Source organism: Phoca vitulina, unplaced genomic scaffold (assembly GCF_004348235.1).
Source record: "Phoca vitulina isolate PV1807 unplaced genomic scaffold, GSC_HSeal_1.0 scaffold17, whole genome shotgun sequence".
NCBI classification, from domain to species: Eukaryota; Metazoa; Chordata; class Mammalia; order Carnivora; family Phocidae; genus Phoca; species Phoca vitulina.
Window position 1 is genome coordinate 28409473 of NW_022589720.1, and position 22574 is coordinate 28432046.

The following is a 22574-nucleotide window of genomic DNA, read 5'->3' on the forward strand; positions in this document are numbered from 1 at the left end:
GATTTAATATCATGATGAAGTTATGCTCACCAAACTGATCTTTAGATTCACTTATATACTTTTCAGATTCCCAAAATATTGTTCAGAGAAACACGCAAAAGGAAAACAGCTAGGAAGAGGAAAGTTAACACAAAAGTCAGGGTAGTCTGAAGGATCTTTTGGCCAAAAAATTTACAAATCGCTCTTTGATCAGTACATCCTTTTTTTCAAGGCATCTGTGATCTTCAAATGGTTGGGGAAGTGGAAGGAGACTGCTCACAGTCTGAGGGAACCAAACCAGCTCTGGCCACCTTGAGGGGACCCCTATCTGTACACCTGTAGGACATTCCGGACACAAAAGCATTCAGGGAAGTGCTTCCTCCAGCAGTCACCAGCCTTTTTCTCACTTCTGCCGCTCAAGCTGCATTTTGCCCCGCACCCTGAACCCCTCCACAGTGCAGGTCTGAGAAGCTGGTCATCAGCCTGTGGGGGGTCTGCGGAGGCGCCGTTACGAGTTGAGGGATATAGCAGCTCTGTCAAGGTGGGACTATATGGCCCGTTGGGAGTGGGGGGCGGGGGGGCGGCGGCGCAGAAGATGATGGAGAAGGGAACAGATCTGTTCACAAACTTAACTGAAAATTTTCCGGGTGAACTTTTTAAAAAATGTTTCTGGTAAGTGAATACATTTCTAACAAAATTTTTAAATCCTCCGCTTTGAGAAGTTGGGGTTCTGTGTGTTCCCTTTCTCATATTTATCCCTTCAGCACCACTGGCTCGCCCCCAGCAGGGTTCCCTTTCCCAAGTTAAATAGTTTCACTGTCCAAATAAAACCCTTTTTTGTAAGTCTTTATTCATACACACCATGCTGAAAACAGGGATTTTGGTGCTGTTAATTGCGCGGGTCTGAAGGGAGCTTAGAGGAAGCGCTGGGAGCCCAGTGAAGAGCATCCTGCGGGGGAGGGGAGCGGGGGGGGGGGGGGGGGGGGGGGCCCCCTTTCCGGGCGGCCGGGGGGGGGGGGGGGGGGGGGGGGGGGCGGTGCAGGGAGCCCTCTTTCCGGGCGGCCGCTGGGCACTTGACCCGAGGCTGCTGTCAATCATCCGGCTTCCGCGGCGGCGCGCAGTCTCTGTTCCCACCCGGGTGGTCCCCGAACTGGGGCAACAATGACCAGCTCTGTGTGGCCTGTTCCCGGGGGCCAGAACAGTTGGGAGGTGTCACGCCGAAGGCAGGCTCCGAATGAATAAGCCGACGGAAAAAGAGCAAGACAGCAAAAGCGAAGGAAGCTGATGGGCAGCTTCTAAGAGGGAAAGTGGGAGATGAGGATTCTCCGGGATAAATGAGGCAGGGGCTGGGGGGGCGATACCCACGACAGCCACCAGGGGGAGCCCGGAGCTCTTTGCGGGGCGGCGGGGGTTGGGGGCCAAGGACTGAACTTCCTCTTAAAGAGAACTCGCTTGATAAGCACATAAGGAATTCCAAGGTCCGCAGAGCAGAGGGAGGATAAATATGAGAAAGCCATCAAGCTGTTAAAAAATTTTTCAGTGCCCGCATTTCCCTTTTCTCTCTAGTCATCCTGCTTCTCCAAGAGTCTCTTCCAGGAACCCCTTCCTTTCTGGGCATTATTCTCCGTTTTGTCTCCTTGTGCCCTGCCTCTCTCCCCTCCCAAAGTCTTTTTTGCTATCCTGTTCTGAATTCTCATCTTCCCATTCCATCACTTATGTTTCCCAGGCACAGACAGGAACTCAGAAAGCGGTAACATTTTCCAGCTGATCTTCCCTCATCACAGCCGCAAAACTCTTGTCTCAACCTTCAGTTTGGAAAGTCAGATTTTACTGAATCTGCACATACAGGGTGGTTGAATAAAATACAAGACATCCAGTTAAATTTGAATTTCAGATAAATAACAGTGTTTTAGTGTAAGTACTAAATAACAATGTTTTAGTGTAAGTTCATCCCGAAACATTGCATAGGGCAACCTGTATTTTTATTTAATCTAACAACCTACATATAAGCGAAATGAAGAATTCAAGACAATTTGTTTGCCTCAATCAAGTGATGCTGTAGATAAAAGTTTGTGTGATTTTGTTAAAAATAATCATCCTAACTTTTAATTTCTCTCTACAAACAAAAACACTGATTTAAAAGGCAGTCCAGATCTGGGACATTTCCTGCTGTTTATTTGCTCTGGGGACATTATCACTCATTATGTGCTTGTAAATCTAGTGGCTCCATTTAAAAAGCCTGATCAATCACCTTTAGGACTTCACAGACTAGTCTTGGGGCGCCTGGGTAGCTCAGTCAGTTGAGCGTCCAACTTGTGATTTCAGCTCAGGTCATGATCTCAGGGTCATAGATCAGTCCCTTTATTGGGCTCCCCGATCAGCAGGGAGTCTGCTCTGGATTCTCTCCCTCTGCCCCTGCATCTCCCACCCCACAATCTCTCTTAAAAAAAAAAAAAAGATTTCACAGAACAGCCTTAAATACATTAAACAGTATTTCAGATATCTATGCTTGAAATATTTTAAGATTCACATCTGTTTTTCTTTTCTTCTCATTCTTTTTTGTTGGTTTTTTTTTTTTTTTTTTTTCCTTTTTCTCACTCCTTCCTCTTGACCACCGCCCCTTGCCCCAACATAAAATATTTTCTGGAATTCATTTCAGGGCTGAAAATTTTTTTTCCAATGGTGAACACATTTTTTTCATTTGGGGTGCTCCTTTTAGGAAAGTGCCCATACTTTTTTCATATTGAGCTATTCAAAGACCATCACTTTCCAGTCATTGTAAAGTTGGGAATGAGGCATTTTTCAAAGCTTCTTCAGGAAACTCCAGCCTCCAAGGATGGGCATCATTCCCACAAAAGCCCCTTCTTTAAACCACAGGCTGAAGCATATGAAAAGCAGGGCCCCATGGGTACTGCAGAAGGACAAAATATGCCCCTAAAAGCCATAAACTCTTTCCCAATCATCGCATATGCGCATGTTAAAGATAGCACTGAGTCTTTGGAAAATGGTGTCGGATGACAACTTGTGAATTTCTTTTTCAACTCTGTAGGTTCAGGGATCATAAAAGGCCTGAAGGCAGCCAGCCAGGAGCCTGCAGACATGGCAGGAGGAAATAAAGACCATCCAGGGATCAGCTCAGCCATGAAAGGAACTGATGATGGGTCTGCCCTGGGGAGAACTTAGCATTCACAGATTCTGTCAGCAACACCAGTCTGAAAAGTGTCACCAAATTCCACTGCCTTGGCACTGCAGGGCCTCTGTGAAGCCTTGTGTCATTTAAGTTGATGGTGAGCTATTAGCCAAAGAAGTAGGAAACAAACTCGAGAAAGTCCACAAGTGAGTTAGAAAACTAAAACAACTAGACTAAAAATAGCTTCATGCGTCCTAAAACCTAAAGGCCTCTTCAGAGTGGTGGTTGCCTGCAAACTTGTACACAGTGCTGGGCAGAATCCACACTTGCTACACCTGAAGCCTTGAGCATTGTCACCAGGGGCCCTGGATCCTCCCCGTTAACCTGAGACATAATCCATTGACTTCGTGGTAATGGTAGTTCTAGAACGGCTTCACCAGGCAGGTGGAGTGGAGAGCAGACTTAGACAAGAAAAAGGAGTTTTAGCCTCTCACTTGCTTTCAACCAACTGTGGGACCTTGACCTGACCCTCCAGTGCCCTCAGCTGTACATGTGGGGGGTTGGATGAAACCCACCATCTTCAAAACAATGTTCCTATCAAGTTTCCGCATATTGGCAGAAGTGTCATAATGGGGTTCTGTGGTCAACTAAGCTTGACAAATGATAAATTAAACTTCAACTTCCTCATCATAAATGAATATAATGATACCTTTTTCATGAGGATGTAATGAGAATTAAACAGATGATAATAGAACACCACCAGCGCGGTTTTGGGCACTTAGATTCTTAAGATGTTTAGAACAAAACTGGCTCGGTGAAGGCAGAAGAGGGTGGGGGTGATGCTGGAGAAGGGGAGAGTGCTTCCCGGCCCCATCTGGGCCCACTGTGAGCAGGACGGAACTCCCCGAGGAGACCAAGAAGCCAGGAGGCTGAAGACCGACATCTTCTGGGAGGGGGGCTGTGCGGAGGCCCGTCACCCCTGGAAACTGGCACCAGGAGAAACCCGCAGGCCTCCTCACGGAGGGGGCCCGGGCCTGTGCGCCGGGGCGGACCTGCAGGCCTGCCAGTCTCCTCTGCGGGCTTTTTGTCAGGCCCGGCTCTCCCAGCAGCACCACGCTGCACGGTGGTTTTGTGAAGGGCACAATTCGACACTCCGAGGAGACCACCCAGCTTCCTCCTGAGTCTCCCAGAGAACAAAGCTGCCCCTCTGCGTGCCAATGACCTCCCCTTCTGCCAGGCCTCCTTCCATCCTCCGCCTCCCTGCCAAGGGGAAATGGAGAGGCAGTCAGGCCCTCGCTCTGTGGGAACCCAGGGGATGGCGTGCTAAGGAGCTGTCCCCGGCCAGGACCAACACTGTCCCTGGGGTGCAGCTACCACCCTGTGGCAAAGGGCTTTCTCGGGGCTTCTCGCGGCCACTCGCAACCAGACTACATGGAAACAGCATGGACCTGAAACGCATCACTGATTGACTCAAGCAAAAGCCATCGAGACAGAAAATATTTCAGAAGTCGGAAGCAAAAAGGAACTTGAAGCATTCTGTGTCTCCAGCAGTGATCCCCAGACCAGAAGTGTGTTCCCCAGGCCAGAAGTATCAGCATCCCCTGGGAACTTATCAGAGATGCAAATTCTCGCACTCCCACCCTAGACCCCCCCAGTCAGAAATTTGGACAGTAGAGCCCTGCCATCGGTCTTAATAAGCTGTCCAGGTGGTTCTGATGCACACCAAAGGTTGAGAACCACTGGTCTAGAGTCCAAAAAGAAACAGACTTTGGCGTCGACAGACTATCCTAATCCTGGCTTTGTTTATGAGCTATGTGACCTTGGGCGAGTCATTTAACCTCTCCATTCTTCAACTTGCTCAATAATCATTCCTATTTTCTAGGATTATTGAAGGTTAGATAAGAAACAAAGGTAAAGTCACTGACACTGGGGCACCTGGGTGGCTCAGTCGGTTAAGCGACTGTCTTCAGCTCAGGTCATGATCCCAGGGTCCTGGGATCGAGCCCCCCATGGGGCTCCCTGCTCCTCGGGGAGCCTGCTTCTCCCTCTCCCTCCACCACTCCCCCTGCTTGCGCTCTCACTCTCTCTCAAATAAATAAATAAAATCTTTAATAAATAAATAAAGTCACTGACATATACATGCTCAATAAATGGTGCTGTGTGATGTTATTATAATGGGGTCATAAATTTGTTCACATTACCACTAGAATATCCAGAGAAAATGAAGTTCTTTCCTCTATTTAACATAGTGATTGGTAATATAGACATAGGGATGTACAGATAAAGTCCCTCCGTTCATATAGTTACATTCCGATAAACATGCACTAGAATGGACTAAAGTCCAAAAGTCATGTGTGGAAACCCTACTTCCAATGTGACTGTATTTGGAGAGAGGGCTTTTAGGAGGTAATTAAGTTTAAATGAGGTGATAAGAGCAGGTACTTAATTCAACAGGATTGGTGGCCCTCTGTCTGTCCATGCACACACACTGAGGAAAGGCCCCATGGAGCCACAGGGAGAAGGCTGCCATCTGCAAGCCAGGAAGAGAACCCTCACCAGGACCCAACCATGTGGGCACCCTGAGCTCGGACTTCCGGCCTCCAGAACTGTGATAAAAAAGATTTCTGTTGTTTAAGTCACTCAGTCCATGGTATTTTGTTATGGCAGCCCAGGCTGACTAAGACAGTGGGTCAAGTTGTAATCACTGTTAGGAAGAACAAAAAAGCTGGAAAGAGCCTGGAGAGGGATCGGAGCACTATTTAAATGGGGTGGTCAGGGAAGGCTTCCTGAGGAGGCTCTCTTTTAGGAAAGACCTGAATGGAGTGAGAGATCAAGCCCGGGGACCTCTGAAGACCTCCAGTGTGTAATGCAAGCTGTGTGGCAGGAACAGCCCGGAGACCAGGAGGATGGGACAAAAGGGAGGGTCAGAGAGGGCCTGAGGGACAGCCCTCTGGTAGGGTCTTGCAGCCCTCTGTGAGGACTGTGGATTTTATTCTAGGTGCGATGGGATGCCACTGGGGTTTGAGAGGCCGGAGATCCTTTATTTCATCTCTAACTTCTCTCTCTGCCCTTTAGGATTAACAATCCTAGCCCTTGCCCATCTAAATGGTCTCCTTGAGGTAACTCGTCTACCTTCTGTATAAATGCTTGGCATCTTTCAGGGCAGTCCTCTGGACTTCCCATTCCCTCCCCTCCTCTCCATACTCTTCACCCAACTCTGGAACTCACTCCCACTAAGGCAGGGTCCCACTCAGACCTGCTGGCCCCCAACCTGACAGCCATACCACACAGGAAATGAGAGAGGTCGCAGGCATGCAAACCACACCCTCTGTTGGTGCAGAGCAGCCCAGAGCAGTGAAGGAGACGGTTAAGAGCTCTTTACCCACTGTGTGCACCTCAGCTCATGGATCACCTGCTCCTGTGGCCTCCCTTCTTTTGCCAGCCACCCTATGGATGGAAGAGAAGGGTTTTCTGCCACCCACTTCTCTTCCTTCATGAGTCTCCCAAATGAAAACCCTATGGTCTTGTTCACTGGCCTGGGTCTTGATAAGCTAAGGAAGGAGATGAGAGAATTTAGAAAATCTCTCTTCACAATGCCTGTTCTCAACTCTGTTGCCTTGAAATAAGACTCTATTTTGAAAATCAGAACCGGAATACCATCAATTTCTTTCTGCAGTAATTTCCCTGATTTCTTGAGGCAGATGAGGACCCTTGTCTGGGTTGACAGAAATATATTTAGAAAAGCAAAAGAGAAAATCATGTCAGTTTTTCCCATCAAAATATCAGGTAGTAATAATACTTTATTATTATTATTATTATTATTATTATTATTATTACAGAAAAATGAAGCCCAGGAGCAGGGAAATCCTCACTGGGGTTCTTAATCATTTGATGGACTTTTCCAGTGTCTCTTCAAAGACTAATTTTTTTACTTCTACTTAAGAAATCCTTATTTCTCTCTCTGAGATTTATTCATTTATGAAATTACAACTACTTTGGGCCTATATGTCTGGCCTACATTTTCTTTCCATTTTCCCCTCTATTTCCCCCATTTGTCTCTCTCATGAGGTTGTGACTTGCCCCAAGTCACAATGAACCTCTTCACTGTGCTTTAGAGGCCCCATGACACCCCATGGGAAAAAGACCAAGGAACCGTGCTTGGAGAAAAAGCTGAGGAGTTCTAGAGCTGGGATACCATCAAGGAACCCACCTCATGGCTTCTAGCCCTGGGGGGGGGGGGGTCAGCCTGGATTGAGTCCAGACATTTCCCTCAGGCAAGAGCCCTCTTGAAGTGGAGAGAAGACCTGAAGTAAAAATAATGGAAATGTTTTTCAAATCTACTCCCCCCACCTGCCCTGAGGGAAATCAGAGACCAGGACGGCCATACCATCTCTCAGAGGCGCTTGTGGGAAACATCAAGGAGTCGTTCCAAGCAGAACAGAAAAGACTCCCCTACCCACCTGTCTCAAACTCTCGGACTCCACACAGATGCCACCGGGCTCCTGCCTTGCCACAGCTCTGTGCTGAGACAGCGACCCACCCGCCGGTGGCTAAGCCTGAGCGGGAGCTTTGCCCTCAGGCGCTCCCAGTTCAAACCACACTCCTCCACTCATGTATCGTGTCTCCTCGGGACAGTACTACCGCTTCTCTAAACCCCACGTCTCTTCCTCTGGTGAAGCATCATCGGCATCGTGGAGTTTTATGGGTATTTAATTAGGTAATACTTAGCTGACGCCTAGCACATACATGTGCTCGATACACTGTAGCAATTTCTGGGGCCGAAAACTCAGTGCGGCAGGACAGCCTGACCCCCACTGTTCACTGCTGTGTCGCTTCTGATTACTCGGCATCCATGCTGCAGCAATTATAAAGTACTTTTACTATCCACCTTTGGCTACTGTTAGTACTGACTGTTACTATTACGTTTGTTTCACACAGTGCCTGTAGGTTGGCTTTAGCTGGAGAGAGAGAGAGAGAGAGGGAGAGAAGGATCCTGCCACAGGATGGCAGCAAATAATCTCCAAAGTCCTGTCCAGCTCTAAAGTTTCACGAGTCTGGGAAAACGCTCTCTAGCTGGAATCGAGTCGGGCCAAACAGGATTGGGTTGTAACACAAACCTGTTGTGGGAGCCAGGAGCATCGTTCTCTGCTCCTTCCCATCCAGGCAGCAATCCGCGGGAGTCTGGGGCTCTGTTCCCGAGGCCCAGACGATTTGTCCACATCCCTGCCCTCCTTCTCTTTAATCCTCTGCTCTCCCTTGATTGCATGCAATCGCTGTCTTTCTCTGTGCGCTAAAGCAATGCCCCCCACAGGCCAGGCTCAGGATCCTGGAATGTTCTTTTCCAGTCTGGACTTGGCAATTCAGGCTCCCGCTTGTCTGCAGGGAATCAGCCCACAGAGTCCTGGGTCTATCAACTCACCAACCGTCAATACGTATGTATCGAGTGCAAGCATATTGAGGCCACAAAGAAGGGAGGTGCCATGAGTGCTATGGAGACGGGCCACACCTCTGGCCTTACAGAGGTGAGCTGGAATCCTGGCTCTGTTAGTTCCTAATCGTGTGACCTTGGGAAAGTTTTACCCCCTCTCTGAGCGTCATTCCTGTCATCTGTAAAACGGAGATATACCAACATCTACCTTGCTATGGTAGCTGCAAGGGTAGGTGAGCATGCGTACATGGAGCAGCTCCTCACAAAACAACAGGCATTAGCATAAAACAGATTCAAGGAATTTACAATCTCATGGGGGAGGAGAGAGAGAATTACATCACAAGAAAACAATGCCAATGGTGATATGGATTCTCTCTTTTTTTTTTTTTTTTTGAGGTTTTATATACTTATTTGAGAGAGAGAGAGAGCACGAGAGGGGGGAGGGTCAGAGGAAGAAGCAGACACCCCACTGAGCAGGGAGCCCGATGCGGGACTCAATCCCAAGACTCCAGGATCATGACCTGAGCCGAAGGCAGTCGCTTAACCAACTGAGCCACCCAGGTGCCCAGTGGTGGTGGTATGGATTCTTATGCCAGGGGTTCTGGGTCTCTTCCTCAGGTAACGTATCTATGAGGCTCTCGCAGACCAAAAAAAACCTATCTAAGCAGCTCCGTTATAAAACAAATCAGAGTACCCTAGTGATTAGTATCTGTTACCTTGAAAATTAAAAATTCAGTCTTTTCAGCTCCTCCCTCAGTACGTCACAGGGGTTCATGGCTAAAATTCTCCAGATGATGTGTCTGACCCATAGTCCCATGCTCATCCATGATTGTGCAGTAATTCAGCAATATTTTGGGCAACTACCGTTTACTAGCCAAGCACAGTTCCTAGCAGGGAAAATCATTAACAATATCCACGTAATCAGTACTAGGAGAGGGTCAGACAGAGGAATTCCAGTGAACGAATCCCTGTAAAGTGGACATGTCTTCCTCTCCCCAAGCCCCCAAGAGGTTCCCCTCATTCTGTCTCTGAATGCAATTATGCCTGTGCTCAGGATTACTCTATCCCTAACTCACTGCTTTTAGCATTAATCCCCCTTCACAGCAGAATGCCCTCATTTAGTTTAACCATAAAGTTCTCTAACCACATAGAATATAAAACCCTTCAAGTACAGAAGGGGAAGGCATATGTTGGAAACCTGTTGTGTACCAGGCACCTCACAACAGTCTTGTGAGACAGCATTATTACATCCATTTTATATAGGAGAAAGGTGAGCTTTCAGCAAATAAATAACTTTTTTTTTTTTTTTAGAGGAGGATGGTGGGGACGGGCAGGAGGAGAGGAAGAGAAAGAATCTTAAGCAGGCTCCACGCCCAGTGTGGAGCCTGTCACGAGGCTTTAGCTCACAACCCTGAGATCATGACCTGAGCCAAGATCATGACCTGAGCTGAAATCAAGAGTCAGAGGCTTAACCGACTGAGCCGCCCAGGTGCTCCAGCAAATGTGTAACTTAAAGCAAAGTTGCAATTGGAGTCTGGGTCCATATCCAAAGCAGTGGCTTTCTCCCTTAGAGTACTCTAACCCTAGAAATTAACTCTGATCAAGCAGGGCTTCATCTGAAACATGCTGTGGGATAATCTCCTAGGTCACTGTTTTTCAAACTGTGGGTCATCAGTTTGGTGGGTCCCAACTAGCATTTTTTAATGAAAGAATAGAATAGAATAGAAAATATCAGAGTACCTTACACATTGTGCTGTTTCAGGAAATTTTTATTTTAATCGTGTGCATATATAGGCTTGCATCCTGCATAAATTACATTTCATGATTTAAAAGATTAAAGCTACATTTCTAAGACTTTGCTGATCAATAACTAATTAATAACTTTTTACTTCATGAACTCAAGGTTTTAAGTGCCTTTTGGTTTCCACAACTGACCACCCTCAAGGAACTTTTATTTTCCAAATATAAATTTTTCCTTAGGAAGTGATGATTTGGACTTTCATCTTAAATGTCCAAGTGTTCTACCACTACCCATATTCCAAATTCAGTTCTGGGCTCTGCTAATATACGTTCCTCTGACCCAGCCCTCCAAAGTCTCTCAACACATGGATAAATTTGAAGGTGGAATCCACAACCAGATTAAATTTCTCTTAGAGAGCCGTATCTGATGGTGCTTCTTGCCAGATGATAAATTAAGTCTACTCTGGCACTTAGCTCTGGACACAGAATGAAGGCAGAAATTCCTTGTTAGCACTGACATCTGGTGGTCATCAAGAGGTTGGCACCGTAGTATCTTGAACTTGAAAGCATTAACCTGGGAACCAGGTAGCACTCCTAACTGCAGCTGAATTAATTCCTCATGTGCCCCCCCCCACACACACACACACCCCCACACACATACCTGCATCACCTCCCTTCTTGTAGCTGGACACAGCAGGGAGGAGGGAAACAACAGGGACTTAGAGGCAAACATAACCAAGAGTCCATCGCCCATCACGAAATTCTGGGTAAAACTGTAAGCCTCAGCTGCAAAATTGGGATAAGAAAACAACCCCCCACAGTGGGCATGGGGGTGTCTTATTTTATTCAATGCTCAAAACAACCCCTTTGATGTTAAGTTCCAGGTACCTATTAAGAATTCAAAAAAATTTGTTCTCTTGCCCCTTTCATCATTTTATATTAGACACTCACTAATTGTCCTATAAAATCTAGATTCCTATTTCCTTCCTATCATTGCTTGCCTGCCTTACTATATTAAAAGAATAGCAAAGAGCTTACCTTGTGCCAGGCATTGTTCTAAGAGATTTACATGGTTAAAATCAAGTCCTGCCAGCCCTCTGAAATGGAGACTATTATCCCCCATTTTACTGATGAGGAAAATGAAGTGTGGTGAGTTTAATAGGTTTCCCAAGGCCACAAGCTTGGGACTAACTTTTTTGTTTGTTTGCTTGCTTGCTTGCTTGCTTGCTTGCTTGTTTGGAGAGTGGGGAGGGGCAGAGGGAGAGGGAGAAAGAACCCTCAAGCAGACTCCCTGCTGAGCTCAATGCAGGGCTCAATCTCATGACCCTGAGATCATGACCTGAGCCAAAATCAAAAGTCAGGCACTTAACCAACTGAGCCACCCAGGCATCCCCCAGAACTAATGTTTTTAATTCAACAGTGTGGGTCCAGCAAGCATACTGTTAACCTTTCAGCTAAATTTGGCCCTTTGCCTCCCTTATAACAATAGCTAACACATAGTGAGTGCCTATTATGTACTGAGCTCTTTACATAGATGGTCTCATCTAATCTTTATTAAAACTCTGCAGATAATTATTATCATTACTCCCATTCTACAGAGTCTCTCCATTGACATGTTATTGTCATTTTCGGTGAGACAATTCAGCAGGGACTGCCCTGAGAACCACGGGCATCGGGCATCCTGGATTCCTGACACTGTTGGTTGTTCCCCTACCCCTCGACCTTCTCCACCACCCATCCCCATCTCCCACCCTCCCATCCCCGTTGCCGTGGCAACCAAAAATGCCTTCACACATTTCTAAATGTTCCTTGAAACGAACCTTCCCTGGGTCAAGAACCAGTATAGCTGAAAGGTGGTTTTACTCTAGATGGAATATAATTTCCCTGAATCAGGCATTCACAATGTTTATGGAATTTTGATATTCTATCTCTAACACCCTTGCTTGTCAGTTACCTATCATTGTAAGCTCCTCCCAGCCTGGCACTGTGTTCTGTTTTGTAAGGTATATGATATTGTGGAAGACGCTATTTTCCTTCATGAAATCACAGAAACCAAACTCTTAATTTTGTACTACCTTCTGGGTCTTTCAGCAGTGCAGTTGGTTTGGTGTGTATATATTTGTATACATATATTATATATATGTGTGTATATATATAAACAAACATATACAACACAAAAACAATTCAATTACTTTTTTAAAAATTGAGAACTTCATGATACTTTTGATATAAGAGGTCCCCCCACCAGGGTGTTACACAGAAAAAAAGTGTGGGTAGGGAGGAATCATTGGCTCCAATGAATGGGAACAGCAGTCAGCCAACCCAATGCTTGGGTGGTTGTTTTCTCTTTGTTAACAAGCTGTATTATTTTCCTCTTGCTGCTGCAACAACTTACCATAAACTTAGTGGCTTAAAACAATACAAATTTATTCTCTTACAGTTCTAGAGATGAGAAATCTAAAATCAAGGTGTTAACTGGACTGCATTCCTTCCGGAGGCTGCTGGACAGAATCTATGTTCTTGCCTTTTTCAGTTTCTAGATGCCATCTGCATTCCCTGGCTGGTGGCCCCTTCCTGGCATCCCTCCAACCTCTTACTTCCATTGGCATATCTCCCGCTGCTCACTCTTATCTTGCCTCCCTCCTGGAAGGATACTTGTGATTATACTGGGTCTACCCAGACAATCCAGCATAATTTCCTCATCTCAAGATCGTTAACAAAGTTCCTTTTACCATGTTAGGTGACATGTTCATAGGGTCCAGGGATTGGACATGGACCTCCTTGGGTGACCATGACTCAGCCCGCCATAGATACCAAGACCAGGTGTCCTCCCGTGAGGGGTTTTCCAGTTTAAGGCTCTTCCTCTCTAACACAATGGTACTTGGAAGCTCCATGAAGCCCAGGCTCCACATCCATGAAACAAACCTTTATTCTCTACAGTAAAGCAGGATGGTATGGTGCTTTAGGATCAAAGGACAGGACTTCTGAGCTAGCCTTTGTCACCTTTTATCAGCTGGATCACAGACAACTCATTGCACCTCACTAAGCTTCAATTTCCTTGTGTGTGAAATGGAAACACCACCTGCTCTCAGCGTTGACATGAGGATTGAAGATCAGCTCTGAAAAGGGCCTGGAACATATTAGGCCCTCCAGGAGACCCTCTTGGGTGACAGTGAACTAGAGCTACCCAGCAATAGCATTGTCATGATGAGTCTGCCCATGATAGGGATGAAGGGTGAGGTGAAGAGGAAGAACCCAGAGAAAAGAAAATGTTGGTCATAGGGCAAGAATGAGGTCATCCTATCCTTCTTTTTCTACTTGACCCACTTTGTGATGGCAATAAAAATCTCTTTCTGCTTTTACATTATCCATTGTTAACATCAAATATATAAGCAGTAGACATCAGGTCTGTGTTGGAAGCAAATGGCTAACCTCAAGAAGAATGCCTTCTGTGCTCTGAAGATGGTGCTGGGATTTAGGAGACTTAAAAGTTATGTGAATATTCAACATTGCTCACACCCAGTTGGATTGAAAAAGCAAAAATCCCTAAGTGATTGGTGATCTCAGTTTCCTTCTCTGCAAATGAGGATTTTGAAAAAAAAAAAAAAAAAAATACCCCTTTTTCTAACTGGATAGGTCATGGAAGAACCTCAAAAAATTTCATTAATGAATGTGCCTTTCATCTTTATATTTTGAAGGATAATCATGGCTTAACTCAAGACTTGTGTCTTAGAAATCAGTATCAGCACATGAAAGAGTTAAGTATTCTCTTATGAGAAAGACTTGTGAAACTCAACTATTGTTTCTTTTATACTCTTAGGCACTGATCATTTTAATCAGTGATAAGACACCTTGTTTAAAACAATTAGCTTTGGCAATACACAGATACACACAACACTAAATTCAAAAAGTGTTCATTTTCTTCTTCCCTGCCACACGTATGAGATAATAGAGATAAGGAAAGTAGGTGGAAGATGATGCTAAGTAATGCTCAGGGCATTATTACAGAGTGAGGCTGGTGAGATTTTTGTCCTTTTGACAAATTGAAAGAAGCCGGCAGAACAAATCTTGTTTCAGGAGTGCATTTTCACTTAGCTATCCTCTAAGTGGAAATGCATTACCCTTAGAAATAAAAATCAAAGTTCTTCAACTGACGAAGATAAAATGGCAGATTTGGCTCCCAGCAATACATGCTTGACAGCTACTTGAGTTACAGGAAAAGAAAACAAAAAAATTAAATTTGACAGAAATGAAGAGAAGGAAAAAAGAGAATTTTTTCCAGTTAGTGTCTGAATGCCTTTGAAGGATTTTAGGGCAATTCAATAACAGGCCACTTAGACATCTCCCCCATTTTATCCTATAGACATGAGCCTATTTCAATGGAGCTGCCACCCTAAACAGGCGGTGTCTCCACGTGTAGTCCATGGACTGATTGCATGATGACTTGCTCAAGACAACCCAAGAACAAACGTGAGCACTGACCTGCCTGGAAATGAATTGTACAGCTTTCCAGCAGCCCTCACTTCTGGACTCAAGAATGCACTTCTGCAGAATTCTTGCAAAAACCTGTTCTCCAGGCTGAGCTTCGGATTGAGGAGTTTGTTCCATGTTTAGAGAACTGTGCTATCCAGTACGGTAGTGGCTACTTTAATTTAAATTAATTTAAATAACTTATTTAAGTCCATTATTTAAATTAATTAGCTGATTTTATTTAAAATTAAATGAAATTAAAAATTCAGTTCTTCCATTACACTAGCCACATTTTGAGTATTCAGTAGCCCCACGTGGCTAAGTGGCTACCACGTTGGACAGCACAGATATAGGACATGGCCAGCAGGGCAGAAAGTCTTATTCACTGAGTTATCTCTGAGCTCAGGAAACTGTAGGTTGATAGTGAAGTGTGGGGAGTGGGAGAGGTGGTGCGAAAGGAAGACAGTCGGAGAGGAGGGATTGTCGTGGACTTCCATGAGCAACTAGAGGGGAATTCAAGTCAAAAAAATAATTGCTGAGTGCCTACTCCATGAGCACCAAACCTGAGAGGAACAAAGATAAATAAATGAGATGTAGTTCCTGTCCTCAGGAAATTCAAAGTAAGACCAAAGAAACAAATACGCATTACGAAACCACTTTTTTTTTTTTTAAAGATTTTTTTTTTTTATTTATTTATTTGAGAGAGAGAGAATGAGAGAGAGCACATGAGAAGGGGGAGGGTCAGATGGAGAAGCAGACTCCCTGCCGAGCAGGGAGCCCGATGCGGGACTTGATCCAGGGACTCCAGGATCATGACCTGAGCCGAAGGCAGTCGCTTAACCAACTGAGCCACCCAGGCACCCCACGAAACCACTTTAATACAAGTTATAGTGCCAAAAGGAACATCTCATGAGAGAGCTATGGGGGCACTCAGGGAGTTATTAATGGAAATTAAAGATGAGAATATTTAAGCGGCTGAAGGGTGGAAGAAAATGGAGACCACAGGGTAGGAGAAGACCCGCAAAGGGAGATAACAGGGATTGGAGAAAGATGTCAAAGTGGAATCGCTGACAAACACAAGCCTGATATGGAGCCAGGCTAGTAGAAGGTGTAGATTACCAACATCACCAAACACCATTTTTTATTAGACTCCCACCACTATGTTTCGAAAGATGTTTATCATTACTACCTGTGTTTTTTCTTGAAGCAATTTCTACTTTATGCCTGTATTATGTTTTGGGTTGCTGAACTCCTTCTGGATCAAAGATTTCATAATTTTATCATTAAGAAGGGGCCATGAGATATATTCATTCATCTAACAAATATTTACTGGGGATCTACTCTGAGTTAGGGGAATACAGTGGTGGATTAAATATACAGCGCTACCTTCTCTTGTTACTGACATAGAGATTCCAAGAACTCCCCTGTGAAAGGGCATTTGGGAGGGGGTGTTGGGATGGAGCTAGATGGGAGAAAGCTGGGGAGTGGATGGGAAGAAGGACAGAAAACCATGCTGCTGTGGTTTTGTGAAATTTGGCTATGAAAAAAAGGCTTGTGATGAGATAGTTCGTGGAAGTAACAGGAGCAAGAAAAGATTCATTTCAACATGAGAAGAGTCTGTAAATTCATGTAAGAAATATTTTGACCACCTACCATGGCCAGGCACGGGGCTTACATTCCACAGGAGCATGTGTCCCTTATGTTCACTCAACAAATGTGCGATGAGTCCCTTGACACTTGGCTGGACACCGTGGAGGGTACAAGTGTCTGCAAAATAACCATAGCCCATATATGAGCACGACTACCATGTCTGAAGGCAAAAGTGAGGGGAAAATCAAGCCCTAGTGTGAGAAGAGTTATCAAGGGGGCCAGTTCCAGGGAGATAGTGGAACGATGACTTACATGCCCACTTGGGAAGATTTGTTTTGGACCAGCGTGGGGGACATCTTTTCTTTTCATAGGAGGTTATGGTCAGTTGGTACAAATTTTCTATAAAGTAATTGGGAAAAATATATCAAAAGTCTTAAAAATGTCTATAACCATTGACTCAGTAATTCTTCTTCTAGAAATCTTCTTTAAGGAAATCATCAGTACACGGTCAAAGATGAGAAGCCTATAGTGGTGGTTATAGAATATGGACTCTAAGTTCAAATGCTGGCCACTGCACTTACCAATAATATAACCTTGAGCAAATTCCTTAACTTCATGTTCCACATTTTAAAATAGGAAAATAATGTTTATCTATAAGATTATTGTGAGGCTTAAATGAACTAATATGTAAAACACTTGACACTTGGTAAGCACAAAAATGTTAAAGATTTATCATTAAAGCAAAAGAAAATTGAAATATCAAAAGTCTCTAGCAACAGCATGTGGTTTCTAGAAGCAGTATGTGGCCATACAAAGTGTGGCAGAAACTGCTAATTGACCCTCAGTATCTGTCTTCTCCTTCTAAAGAAGGAGAAATGAAAGAAGTAGAAACACTGGTTTTAGCTGGACAGATAGTCACCTAAAATAAACACATTTCCCACCCTTCCTTGCAGCCAGTTAGGGCCACATGACTGGTCTGGTCAACGGGATGTGAGAGCAGAAGTGATAGGCATACTTTCGGGGTTGCATCTTTAAAGATTAGGGGTATGTCTTGCCTATCTTCTTTCCCTTCTTTCTCATTTTCACATAAATGTGGTAGTGAGACATCTTGGATCTGCAGATGGGGTCCACACCTGGGGATGGCAAAACACTACAATAAAGGAGGCTGAGCCTCTGAGCTTCTGTGGCTCAGAGGCCACAACAGAGAAACAAATTTCTATCTTGTTTAAACCACTCTATTTTGTGTCTCTTTCACAACAGTCAAACCTGTTTCCTATTTGCACAGAAATATTATGCAACTATTTTAAATGATGCTTTAAGAAGCAGTTCCAATGTCACAAAAGAATGTTTATGATACAGTAGGTGGAAAAAAAAAACTGGATACTAAATTGTTAAGAATATGTATATAATATGTATATTATATAAATATGTATATAATTCTATATAATATGATCTCAGCAATTCTTTAAAAAAAATTCATGGTTAAAACACTGGAAGGAATTATGCCAAAATAGAATTAAGTTTGAATATTTTCCTTCTACTTGTCTATACTTTTTCAAATTTTCTTCAGTATACATCCAAATGTTGATAATCAAGAAAAGAGAAAGATTCTAGCCACCTGTACTTCTGACATAGCTGTCTCAACTACCAGAAATACCCCTTCCTCTTCTGCACTCATGGGCTATTTCATTCCTGCCCCTGTTATATTGTAAGCAAGCACTGTGTCTTATGTAACTTTGTGTTGCACAGTATTTCACCTCCAGCAGACAAGAATTTGATGGATAAATCACAATTAGAAAGGCTGAGATGTTTATAAATACAACTAACTTAAAGCAATAACTTGGCAGGGGCACCTGGATGGCTCAGTCAGTTAAGCATCTGACTCTTGATTTCTGCTCAGGTCATGATCTCAGGGTCATGAGCTGGAGCTGTGTGTGGGGCTCGGCATTGAGCTTGGAGCCCCCGTAAGATTCTCTCTCTCCCTCTGCCCCTCCCCCCTGCTTGCGCACTCTGTCTCTCCCTCTCTCTCAAAAAAAAAAAAAAAAAAAGGCAATAACTTGGCTGCTTTATTTGTACATTACCTATATTACAAGCAAATTAGTCACAGGTTGCCTGGGGGTGTCTGGGTGGCTCTGTGTCTTAAGCCCCCAACTCCTGATTTCAGCTCAGGTCATAATTTCAAGGTTCTGGGATTGAGCCCCACGTCAGGCTCCGTGCTCATTTGGGAGTCTGCTTGAGGATTCTCTCTCTCCCTCTCCTCTCCCTCTCCTCTCCCTTTCCCTTTGCCCTTCCCCCCACTCACTCTCTCTCTCTCAAATAAATAAATCTTTTTAAAAAACAAGCAAATTAGTTACAATCCATTGTATTTAGTTTATCTTCCAATATTAAACTTAAGAACAACACAAAATTTATTGTAGCTGCATTTCAAGCTTTACACATTTTTCTTTTGAATATTTACAACCACCCTATTAAGCATGTATTATTATCCCCATTTTACAGATTTCAAAACTGAGGCTCAAAGAGGTTCTTTGCCCCAGATCACAGAACTAGCAAGTGATAGGGCTGAGATTGTAACATAGATCTTTCTGATTTTAGCACATTGTCCTATACAACATCTTTTTATCCAAGCATTTATTTTAGTATATGCTTTTAATCTTTTAACCTCATAATTGCAGTACTAGTAATAGATAATACCTATGCAGTGTATAGTAAGTGCTAAATAATGTCCTAAACAATATTTGTACATATACACACACATATATACTCTTTTAATCCTCACAATAATCTATAAAAGTATTTTTATTGTACTAATAATATATTCCCTTTTTTATTAGCTAGTTTGTAACTGCAAAAGGAAAACATGCCCCAGTCTAATCATGAGAAAAACATCAGACAAATCCCAATTAAGAGATATTATACTAACTAGTAGCCAGTACTGACTAGTACTTATTAAAACTGTCAAGGTCTTCAAAAACAAGGAAAGTCTGAGGAACTATCACAGCCAAGAGGAGCTTAAGGGGACAGGACAACTAAATGTAATGTGAGATATTGGATGGGATCTTGGAATAGAAAAATGACATTAGGTAAAAACTAAGGAAATTCAAATAAAGTATGTAAAGTGTATCAATATTGGTTCATTGTGACAAATTGTGAAAAATGTACCATACTAATAATATAAGATGCTAATAATAGGGGAAACTGGATGTAGGTATATGGAAACTGTCTGTACTATATTTGTAATTTTTCTGTAAGTCTAAAACTCTCCTAAATTTAAAAGTTTTTATATACTTTATGTATTTATTTACTTATTTATTTATAATTCCAGTATAGTTAACATACAGTGTCATATTAGTTTCAGGTGTACCATATAGTGATTCAACAGTTCTGTACCTTACTCAGTGCTCATCATATGTGTACTCTTCATTCCCTTCACCTCTTTCACCCATCCCCCCACCCACCTCCCCTCTGATAACCATCTGTTTGTTCTCTATAGTTAAGAGTCTGGTTTTGGTTTGTCTCTTTTTTCCCCTTTGGTTGGTTGTTTTGTTTCTTAAATTCCACATATGTGTGAAATCATATGGTATGTGTCTTTCTCGGACTTATTTCACTTGGCATAATACCCTCTAGGTCCATCCATGTTGCTGTAAATGGCAAGATTTCTCATTTTCATGGCTGAGTAATCTTCCATTTTATATACATACCACATCTTTTTTATCTATTCATCTATTGATGGACACTTGGACTGCTTCTGTAATTTAGCTATTGTAAATAATGCTGTAATAAACACAGGGGTGCATGTATCCTTATGAATTAGTGTTTTCATATTCTCTGGGTAAATACCCAGTAGTGCAATTGCTAGATTGTATGGTAATTCTATTTTTAACTTTTTGAGGAACCTACATACTGTTTTCCACAGTGGCTGCACCAGTTTGCATTCCCACCAATAGTGCATGAGGGTTTCCTTTTCTCCACATCCTCCCCAACACTTGTTGTTTCTTGTGTTTTTGATTTTACTCATTCTGACAGGTGATACCTCATCGTAGTTTTGATTTGCATTTCCCTGATGATGAGTGATGTTGAGCATCTCTTCAAGTGTCTGTTGACCATCTGGATGTCTTCTTTGGGGAAATTTCTGTTCCTGCCTCTGCCCATTTTTTAGTTGGACTATTTGTTTTTTGGGTGTTGCATTGTATAAGTTCTTTATCTATTTTGGATACTAACCCTTTATCAGATATGTCATTTGCAAATATTTTCTCCCATTCAGTAGGTTGTCTTTTAGTTTTGTTGATGGTTTCCTTTGCTGTGCAGAAGCTTTTTATTTCAATGTAGTCCCAATAGTTTAGTTTTGCTCGTTTCCCTTGCCTCACCTAGAAAAATGTTGCTATGACCAAAGTCAGAGAAATTACTGCCTGTGCTCTCTTCTAGGATTTTTGTGGTTTCAGGTCTCACTTTTAGGTCCTTAATCCATTTTGAGTTTATTTTTGCATATGGTGTGAGAAAGTGGTCCAGTTTCATTCTTTTGCATGTAGCTGTCTAGTTTTCCCAACACCATTGTTGAAGAGACTGTCTTTTTCCCATTGCATATTCTTGCCTCCTTCGTCAAAGATTAATTGACCATACAATTGTGGGTTTATTTCTGGGCTTTCTATTCTGTTCCATTGATCTATGTGTCTATAAAAAGTTTATTTTTTTTAAAAAAGGAATTTGAAAAAAAAATCTCAAACAGAACCAGAATATATAAAATGGAACAGTAAGTCTGCCTCTTATTTTAGACCCTATTCTTTTGGTTCATTCCTCTTCCCAGAAGCAAGCATGGCTGCCAATTTCTTGTGTCTTCTTCTCTACAAGCACATATTGGTTCTGACATATTTTTCAATAGAGAGATCTATATTTATGACTTAAGAATCTAACTCACTAGGTTCAAGTTAGGTAAGTGTATTAGGTTTCTATGACTGCTCTAACAAATTACCACGTGCTTGGTGGCTTAAAACAACAAAATGTATTCCCTCACGGTTCTGGAGGCAAGAAATCTGAAATCAGTATCACTGGGTCAAAATGAATGTGTCAGCAGGGCCATGCTCCCTCCTTAGGCTCAAAAGCAAATTCTCTTCCTTGCCTCTTCTAACTTCTGGTGGCTGCCAGCATTACTTGGCTTGTGGATACACCCCTCCAATCTCTGCCTTCATAGTTACATTGCTTTCTCTTCCTCCTTTGTGTATGTCAAATCTCCCCCTATTTCCTTCTAAAAAGGAGTATGCTATGATTATGTAGGGCCCGCTGGATAATCCAGGATTACCTCTCCTCCTCAAGAGCTCTAACTCAATCACACCTGTGAAGACAATCTTTCAAAAATAAAGAAACAATCACAGGTTCCAGGTAATAGCACCAATTATCTCTGGGGGCTTTTATTCAGCCCACAACCATAAGTTATGGATTTTTTAACATTAAAGCTTTCATCCACAAATTAATGACAATAACAAGAATCCCACTGTTGTCCAGATCTTATGCAGGTTGGCAAAACTAAGAAAGGTTTATCTTCTGATGAATCTCTAACATCCCTGTCACTTACCCTCTGAGGGACTTTAACTATATCCCCTTGAAGCTCGTCTTAAAAGATGTGGGATGGTCTCCGGTAATTCACAGCGGGTAATTTAAATGCAGTGCCTCAAGATATTGTTTTCAACTTCCCTTCCCATCTTCCCTTCTGCAAGGGCAACTTAACCCCCAGTGCTACGGGCCCCTTCCGTCCTGTTGCATCAGTCTCCAGCTGGGGCTGTTCCAGCCACATTGTTAGAGCAACATGATGAAAGATCTGCAGCGTCTGATGCAAAACTCTGCTCCCTCGGTGTCCTCTCACCCAACTAGCTGGCTTGGTCCCCCGCATGAGAACTCGGCTGCCTGACTGGGGAACATGTGCTGGTCCCCAGAGCTCCAGATCCTGGCTTTGAAAGCAACCGTAGGTCTTTACATGGGAAGCAGAAGAACTCTGAAGAACTCTGCACACAGGTGGGTTCACCAGGGCAGTGAGGAAGGTAGGAAGGTGACGTACACGCCAGGAACAGGGGGAAAAAAAAAAACAACCCAGCTTCGGTGGACCTGCCATGCTTTCCTGATTCATTGGCTCCAACCCAAATGGTCAGACGTTCCAGAGACAGCCTGGAACGTTTTGCCTATGAAATACCCAGTAGAGAGACTTGGTACTTTTGTTTTTCTCGTATGGTTAAGTATTGTAAATGA